We start from the raw sequence: 10,089 nt of genomic DNA on the forward strand, positions 1-10,089 counted from the left end.
TAAGAGATTTATTCGCTTCCCATCTCATGCTCATGTTTTTCACCTTCTCAATAATTGGACTGCAATATGAGATCTGAATTTGTTGAGCACTTAAAGGGATTCCAAGGTAACATGATGGTAGAGTGCTTTCCATAATACCAAGAATATTGTGAATTTCCTCTTTAATTTCCTTCTTGACTCCGTCATAGAATGCAAGACTTTTCTCTTCATTGATATACATATCTGTGTGAGCCACAATAAAAAATGTTATATGCAAAACATTTATGAGTGATATCTTCTTCCTTTCAAAATGGGTGGTGGATGTATGGACGATTTCTTAGTAGCATCTTAAAGATGAAGTCTAGGAACTCTATGATGAGGACAAACAAGTAGGAAGAGATGGGTCCTATTGTCTCACTCCGTTTTCGCCTTTGAAGAACCCACCAGGGATGACATTCACACAGACTATGAAGTGGGGAGAAGAAACATACCACATAATCCAATCGGTAAAAACACACGGAAATCTATAAAATAACCATAAATTATTGAATAGTAGACCATCGAATTGAATCTAAAGTTTTTCAAATGTCAATTTTAAAAGAATCTTTAGGAGAAATGTTTTTCTTACCATACCCTTTAAGCAGACCCTACATAAGTAATATATTATGGGATATATAACGACCGTTCATGAAAGATGATTGCCCAGGACTAATAAGATTGAGAATAACATATTTTAAACATTTTGAACTGATTTTTGAAATAAGTTTGTATATGACATTGCAATAAGATATGTGGAGAAAATCTTGAATTTTCTTATGGGTGAAGTTTTGCTTTAACTTTAGCTTTATTATGTACTTATTTAATTTATTTTGAATCATAACTGGTAGAGATTAGTGTTTGACTATGTTATGAATACATTTTCATATTTTTTAAAATAATTGAACTGTCTAAGAAAATCCATATCAAACAAAATTTGGGTACACCATTTTTTTCTTTTATCAAAAAAAATCAAAATAAATAAATATATACTCTAAAATAATTTTCTCTATCCTAATCTAAATGTTGAAAAACCATTGGAAATAGAAATCACCAGTTTATGCTAAAGAACAAGATGAAAATGTGGGAGTAGATTCACTTCTAGCTACAAGTTTGTAATATTTTTCATATTGTAATTGGTTATAAATATGTTAATAATTAGTCCTCAAAAAATTAAAGACACAAAGATTAAATATTAATTATTTATTGAAGATTTAATGTTGAAAAATAAACTAAAAATAAAGGATTTAATCTAGGTCATTAATTTTGATTGGAGAATGAAATATAGCTACCATGTCATTAATCCAAGTATTGATCCATGTAGTGATCTATTTCTTGAAAATGACATAAATATAGTTTGTGAGAAAGCACGACAACTAAGTATTAAATAAGGAGGAATATCACAAGTTAATTTGAATTTTTGGTTACCTAATCAAAGTTGAAATTGACAATACAAAACTCTACATTTCTAGACTTTAGATATTTAGTGGAAGCTAAAGAGAATCCTAGAAGATAGAGTTAAAATTTGAAGTGAGTTACAATGACAATGTCATCTTCAAATAAAAGAGGTGTTGACAATATTTTTCAAAACTTTTTCAATCATGGTGTTTTTGATCATTTTCAACCAAGTATTAAAGTTGTATTGCAAATAAAAGAAATATGACATGACACTAATTTAGCTAGGGCAATGTGGTTTTATAATGTTGGAATTCCATTTAATGCATTGAACTTGCCTTATTTTCAAATAACGATTAATAAGAGTATTGTAATGAGTCATGGATATGTACATCTTACAAAATATTGGAAGAATATCATATATATAAGTATGAAAGATTGTTGGATGGATGGTAGACAAAGGTCATTAATAATATTTTTGGTTTCTTGTCCTAAAGGATTACATTTATCAAGTCTGTTGAGGCATCGAGTTTCATATCAAATACTTCATTATTGTGTAAATTGTTTTCTGAGATTGTTGAGTGGACGAGTGTTGATAATGTTGTTCAACTTGTGACTGATAATGGAACTAACTATAAGGAAAATAGTAAATTGTTGACTGAAAAGTATATGACAATTTTTTGGTCTCCATGGGTTACATATTGCATTGATTTGATTTTTAAGGATATTTGTGAGATGTTTTTGATGAAAGTGACAACTAACTCGTGATCTAAGATTATTATCTTTGTGTAAATTTACAAATTGACTTTGACTTAGTTGAGGCAAGGTCCAAGTCTGAATGAGATTATTAAACCTGGTTCTACATGTTTTGATACAACTTGTATAGCTCTTCAAAGAATGAATGACCATAGAACAGACTTTAAAGTTGTGGTCATATCTCAAGATTATTCAAAATATTTGAAGATGGCGAAGGGTATAGAAGTGAATTAAATTGTATTGAATTACATGTTTTGGACAAATGTTGTGATTTCTATGAAGTATATGGCATCTATTGAGAATTTGTGACGCTTATGATAATCCTGCAATGGGATAAGTCTTTGAGAGCATGCGTAGGGAACGTAAAACAATGAAGGATATATTTTTGAACAAAAAGAGATTTTACAAGCCTTATATTGATATCATCAAGGCTAAGTGGAGAGGTATGTTTTGTCAACATATTAGCATTCTAGCATACCAATTGAATCCTGCCTTTTAATATTATAAGGACACTTATTATAAGAATCAAATTGTTATTCAAGTTGTACTTGATTTTGCAATCCTTCAAAAGAGGATATAAAACATAGATGGGAAAATTTTATTTCACGAAGTTAAACACTTTAAAAATCGTAGACTACCATCTTTGTAAATGAAATACATTGGATATGTCGAAGTCTCTAAGTCCAATACTTATAAATTTTGTATATAGTTCATAACTTTGTTATATATAGAAATAATTTTATCTTTATGTTTATCTATTATGGATAATTGGATAATATCATTTTTAACAAATGAATTGTGGAAGTCATTTGGAGGAAGTACCCCAACTTTACAAAATTTTGTAATTAGATTTCTTAGTCAAATAGATTCTTCATTAGGTTGTGAGCATAATTGTAGAACGTTTGATTGAGTTCATTCAAAAGATAGAAATAAACTAGAGAATGAACTTAATGACTTGGTCTATATTTATTACTACTTATGTTTGTGGAATAAGTATGAATGCACTGTCAATAACTTAATGACTTAATGAATATCTTATATTATTACTAAACAATATTATAAATTATAGGTGCAGATGTGCATGACAATCATATGATCCTATTGATTATGAATATATTGATTATGAATCTATTGATAAGACTAAATTTTTTATCTTTGAGCAAGAACTATAATCATATATTGGTATAAATGAAATGTTAGAGGAAGCACATGTCTATGTTGAAGAACAAGATGAAAATGTGGGAATATATTCGCTTCTAGCTACAAGTTTGTAACATTTTTCATATATTGTGAATTTGTGATATGGAGATGTTCTCCAATATAAAATATTGTTTTACTAATATTGTTAAATATTGTATAAGATGATATTTAGATGATTCTTGTTGCTAGACATAATGAGAAAATGAAGATTGGTTAACACAACCATTGTCATGAGAAGAACAGTATGATTTGATTATAAAATATCGTGGTTGCTAGTTATGGAACAAGATGAAAATGTGGGAATATATTCTCTTCTAGCTACAAGTTTGTAATATTTTTCATATATTGTGAATTTGTGATATGGAGATGTTCTTCAATATAAAATATTGTTTTACTAATATTGTTAAATATTGTATAAGATGATATTTAGATGATTCTTGTTGCTAGACATAATGAGATAATGAAGATTGGTTAACACAACCATTTCCATGAGAAGAACAATATGATTTGATTATCAAATATCGTGGTGGCTAGTTATTGACTTATTATAAGTGTATTTAGTGTCATTGTTGTTTTGATTGTACGAAATTATGGATATTTTGTGTTATATTAATTTAATTTGTAAATCATTGAGTTTAGCATGTATTTGATTATTTTTGCATTTTTCTAATTGATTATATATACAATTTATGTATCAATATATATTTTAAAATAATTATTTTTTTAAAAAGGTACAACTAGTGGTTCAACCGAATGGACTAGTTGGACCAAAGTTCACCCAAAAAAACGTGTTGATGACAAGAACAATTTTCAGAACAATGTTTATTTATGCTTTGAGGATGTTCAATTAGTTGGAAATGAAATATTCAATCCATTGTGGCTCTTTCTACAAACAAGGTAGAATATGTGGCACTTGAAGAGGCTTTAAAGGAGGTTAAATGGTTGAATGGATTTGTGAGCTCGTTGATTTGAGGTGGAGGCTACTTTCTTTGAAGACAATTAAATTGCATTGCACTTGAGTAATTCATTACACAACGAGAGAATCAAGCATATAGATATCAAATTCTATTTTGTGAGAGAGTGAAGAACGTTGTCAAGGTAAAATAATGTTGCAACCGAGATGAAAGCAAGTCACTTCTTGACAATGGTAGTTCAATGGTCAAGCATAGGGCTAAAAATGAACCGAGTTGCTCGCGAGTAACTTGGTAAAAGCTCAGCTCAAGATCGGTCAAAATCGAGCTCGAGCATTCTCGAGCTCGACTCGTTATATAATCTAGCCGAGTTCGAGTAATTATATACTCGGCTCGAGTACTCGTCGAGCTACTCGAGTATGTAATATATGTTTTTTATTTCTTATTTAAATTTATATTTTATTTTTATAATATAAAAAAGTAAAAAGTGTAAGGCTCTGTAAGCCCTAAATTAGCTTTTCATTCTTAAGAGTTGAGTCCTCCATTCCATTTGGTCGTCAAAAACTCAACATTCAAAATTAGGTTTTGATACCTAGTTCTCCATTCAACCGTCAACATTCAAAGTTCATTTTCAAAGGTCTGAAGGCTCTGCTCCAAGAAGGTCCTTATCTTTTCTTCCTTATGTAGTCTCTATTCTCCTTCTTCATACTTTCACTAATTTCGGCTCAGTGACCAATCGAGATTCCGATCTAGTCTCCCGGCTCACCGTATACTCATCGTATCTATGTCAATAACAAATATAGTATATAGTATTGTATATGTGTGTTGTTGAGTTGTTTTTGTTGAATAACATTGTTGATTGTATAACATGTTTGGAGATTTCTCTCACACTCCATGTGTTTGATGAAATGTCTCAATACACATTCTTTTTAATTTAGGGTTGGTTGAATACTAATTTTGTATGTTTCAAGTCGAGTTCGAGCTTTAAATCGAGCTAATTGAATCAAGCTCAAGCCAAGCTCTCGAGCTCGATTAAATCCAAGTTAATCGAGTCGAGCTCGAGTCGAGTTCGAACACTTGTTTTGAGTTCGAGCCTTAATTTTTCCATTCGGTCGAGCTCGAGCTCGAGCAGTTGGAATCTTTTCAAGCTGAGCTCATATAGACCTTTACTCGAGATTGACTCAACTAATTTATAGCCCTAGTCAAGCATGAGACATGTATGAAGATTTCCAATATGGGAGTATGTTGGGATTTCAGGACTTAATTGTTCAAGGTGGAAAAGACCAAGGCAGATGGAGTATTGACTATGACACATATACATCAAGGTAGAGTTTGTTGAGATTGGTGATGAATATATTAATACCAAGTCCTAATAAAATTAAAAATAAGGATTAAAGATTAATTCTTTGTTATATTGGAAAAGAAAACTAAAAAATGAAGGAGTTAATATAGGTGATTAATTTTAATTGAAGAATGGAAATGTAGATGTCATGTCATTGATCTAAGTATTGTTCCATGTCTTAAAAATAACATCAATGGAGCTTGGAAGAAATAAGAACAGCTGGAAAAAAATAAGTGAGAATATGACAAGTTAATTTGATTTTTTCTGTTGTCTAACCAAAGCTGAAACTAACCATACACTACTAAAAATTTCCAAAATAGGCAATTGGGGTAACATTTACATATCTCCTATTTGACTTGTCTTAAAACACTAATTTTCTAGACTTTAAATATTTAATTGAAAATAAAGAGAACCCTAGAAGATATAGCTGAAATTTTAAATGAATTAAGATATATTCATTTCTCAAGTGAACACGAAGATATAGCTGAAATTTGAAATGAATTAAGATATATTCATTTATCAAGTGAACACGTTAGTTTTTCAGTTCTACATGTTTTTGTAAATCTGTGTACTTGTTGTAACTTTCCCATTTGATAATGGTGAATATAATCGCTCTCTTTTGGAAATTGGATGTAAACATTTTGTTAAACTATTATAAAAATCTCGTATTTTTCTATTAATATTTCTTCTATTGGTTCACTTCTTTTATTCTTAAAATATTATCTTTTTGAAAAGATTGTGTGTTTCAAATGTTATTTGCAAGTTTGGTTGGTTTGTGCATTGCTTAGTTGTCAAAGTGTAACAACATATTGCAAGTCTCTCTCAACAAGATGTTCTTCAATGTAAATATTAGCTTACTAATATTGTTAAATATTGTGTAAATATGATATTCTGATGCTTCTTATTGCTGAATCAAATTAGGAGAATAATGTTTTGTTAACAAAATCATTGCTGTGAGAAAAATCGTATGATTTTAATATTCAATATTGTGGTTTTTAGCTTTCATGTTTGGAATTAATCATTCGATGTTAACAATGTTGTTGTTAATTAACCATTGTGTGAAATATTGATATTTAGTGTGATATTAATTTAATTGGCAAAATATTAAGTTTAATTAGCATGTATTTGATTCTTTTTGTATAATTATATATACAATTTACATACCAATATATTTAAATTAATTTATTAAATTAAAATCTGGTCTAACTAGTGGTTTAACCGATTGGATGAGTCGGACCAAAGTTCACCAAAAAAAACAGCGAATGACCATAACAGTTTTTAAAATAGTTATTAAAACTAAGTCGAATGGTGATTGTTCGTATGCTGGATCTTTTTCACTATAATTTTCTTCTTCAACCACTACTTCATTGAGTTTTTGTTCTTTCTCAACAACTATTTCATAAGTTTCTTCTTCTTCAATCACTACTCGGTTTCTTATTCTTCTTCGACCACTTTTTATCAATTTCTTCCTCTTCTTTCTTTTTCTACTTCAACTTCGTCTTTTTCTTTATTGTCATTTGGTTGATTATCCAAGTATAAAAAATGAATTTGGTTTGACAATAACCAATGTTGATTAACTATATAGATGTTGATTAACTATATAGATGGTAATATATTTTTCAAGGCTAAATATGATAAAATTTACAGAATTTCCTTGTCACCATCAATGAAGACAAGTTAAATTGAGATAGGTGGTATACTTTATATTACCGAGAGTCTTACACATCAACTTTTGAGCAATTTTACATATATTCGAATAGCACAGTGTATTCCCAGGATTTATATATTTAATGTACGTGGATCCATACACATTTTTGGTGGACTCGCTAGTGTTTTTCCATAATATATAATTATTGTGTATTCTCAACAACTGAACAAATGAAATTAATATATGAGCTTAACAATAATCTTAACCGTTTAATATATATATAAGGATAAAAATATTTGAGTACACTATGTTTTACGAAATATAAATTTTATCCCGTGTTTAAAAATACTCAAAAAATACATGTACAATGCTCGTGAAAGAATAAAAGAGAAATGCATGTATGCAGAATAAGAACACTGATATAATACTCGTGAGTGAAGAACATTCGATAAACAACATCATATACATACATAAACCATAAAAGATACATGAACCCTAAAAGTTAAGGATACATCAATATCCATCAATATAAACGGCAGAATAATGAGAACATTACAAATTAAACATAAACCTAAACCCTAAACTCGCCTGAATATATGATTGAAGAGACGGACGGACGATGAACGATGATGTTGAACGAGGTTGGAATGGAAGTTGGAATGGAAAGTCAAGAGTTGTAAAGACGAAGTTGGAAGTGGGAGTGGAAAGTGAGAGAGTCGATATTCGTGAATGGTTTTTTTTAATTAGGGCAAAAAAAATTATATATACGATTAAAGACGAGAAATGTCACTCACGCGTTTTCATCTAAAACACGTGAGTTCATAAACGCGTTTTAGATGAAACGCGTGAGTGACATTTCTCGACTTTCCATTTACAGGAAATGTCACTCACGCGTTTTATCTAAAACGCGTTTATGAACTCACCCGTTTTAGATGAAAACGCGTGAGTTGCATTTCTCATCTTCGAGCGATAAATTGATCGCGCGAGGGGCAATACAAACTTTTCGCAAAGCAAAAGAGCCCTTTTTACCAACATATCAAGAGGGGTCTATTTAGGCCCTTCAGTAGGGTCATTTAATCCAATTTCCCTTAGGGTGAAAGTGGGGTGAGTGCTCTAATATTTAGAATTTTGTAAATAAATAAAATAAATATCAAATATACATGGAAGTTCACTTATTTGTTACTTTTAACAAATTTGACAATTCAAACTAATTTTTATAAATAAAATATTTTTATAATAAAAGTACATTTGAGACTTCATCTAAATTTAGGCATAATATTTTTTCATAATAAAAAATATTATAATTTTACTAATTACTAACCTAATTTCACTATTCCATTTCTTATTACTTAATTTTATCCTTTCACCTATTGAAAATCACCTCCCTAAACTTCCGATTTTCTTTCATCTATTGTTTTTTCTTTTGTATCTCATTATTATTATCATCATGAAGTTTTCACTAATATAGTTTTTTTTCTTACACTTCATTCAGCTGGTTCGACTCTCATGTTCATCATTCTCGATCCGACATCCATCCATTCCAAAAATAAATCAATGAAACAAATTTGACACCTCCATCAGTCCATGGTATAAAATGACATTTCCCCATTATAATAATGCTTTTAGGAAGAACAATGGACTATATATATTTGATTTATGGTAAATAAATTCAGCGAGGAGCTAAGGAGACGGTGAAGTCAATCGGAAAACCAATCTTGTTTGCCCAAATCTGAGATTCAAGATACATCTTTGAGATCTGATTCGCTACCAAATCCATTCCAGGTCTTTCATGTGGATCATCTTCTACACAATCCAACCCTAACCTCACCATTTTCTCCGCCACCTCCACCGGATACGAATCCTTTACCCTCTTATCCACCCACCTCCTCACCCCTCCTCCTCCGCCGCCGCCAACCGCCTCCCTCGCCTTCTCGATCAACGACACCCTCACATACCCTCCTCCATCGCCTGATAATTCATAATTCAAAGCCTCTTTCCCGGACAAAATCTCCAAAACCAATACTCCAAACGCAAATACGTCTGATTTTTGCGTCGGTCTTCCCGTCGTTAGATATTCCGGCGACATGTATCCTCTCGCCCCACCGAATTTCATCGTCCCACTTCCGCATCTCTTCCATTGCTCCATCTTTCCTCCCTCGCCGCAAAGCTCCGCCGTGCCGAAGTGACAGATTTTAGCGTTCAAACCTGGTTCACTTATGATTATGCTCGATGTTTTAATGTGTTTGTGAACAATACTCGAGTTCAATCCAGTGGAATGGTGAAGGATAATCGAATCCGTGAGCGAGATCAGCTACGATTTTCATTCGAGAGATCCAACTCGACAGGACTGTGAAGTTAGGGTTTCGCAGGCAATCCGCGAGGTTTGCACCGTGGATATACTCGTATACTATATAAATGTAATTTCCAGAAACAGAAGCGCCGAGGAGTTTGATTAAACTCGCGTGACTGCTCTTGCATATCAATCGTTTGTTAAGCTCCTCGTCATCGCTGATAACTTGTCTGAGTTTCCTCTGGAAAATTATTACATCCTTACCGCCGATCAAGCACCGCCACGACTTCGAAGACGAGGAACACGAGAACAACTTGGCGGAGAAGTTACTCGTGGCGTATCGGATCTCGGAGAAATCGTAGACGCGAACATGTTCCGGTAATGTATCTCGCAGTTTACGTAAATCCATATCTTTGTAATCATCCTTGTAATTATATCTCGATGAATTAGTTGTGATAAGGGACGAAGGTTGTCCTCCTGGAAGAGAATTCGAATGGCTTTACAGATGCAGAGATTCTGGAGCTTCTGGGAG

At 31.6% G+C, this 10,089-nt stretch overlaps 1 pseudogene; it reads right to left on the reverse strand.

Moving 5' to 3' along the window:
• Nucleotides 1-8,936: 8,936 nt before the first annotated feature.
• On the reverse strand, nucleotides 8,937-9,966 carry LOC124924649 (annotated as a pseudogene).
• Nucleotides 9,967-10,089: the final 123 nt, after the last annotated feature.

The sequence above is a fragment of the Impatiens glandulifera genome, chromosome 2 (genome assembly GCF_907164915.1).
Source record: "Impatiens glandulifera chromosome 2, dImpGla2.1, whole genome shotgun sequence".
Taxonomy (NCBI): domain Eukaryota; kingdom Viridiplantae; phylum Streptophyta; class Magnoliopsida; order Ericales; family Balsaminaceae; genus Impatiens; species Impatiens glandulifera.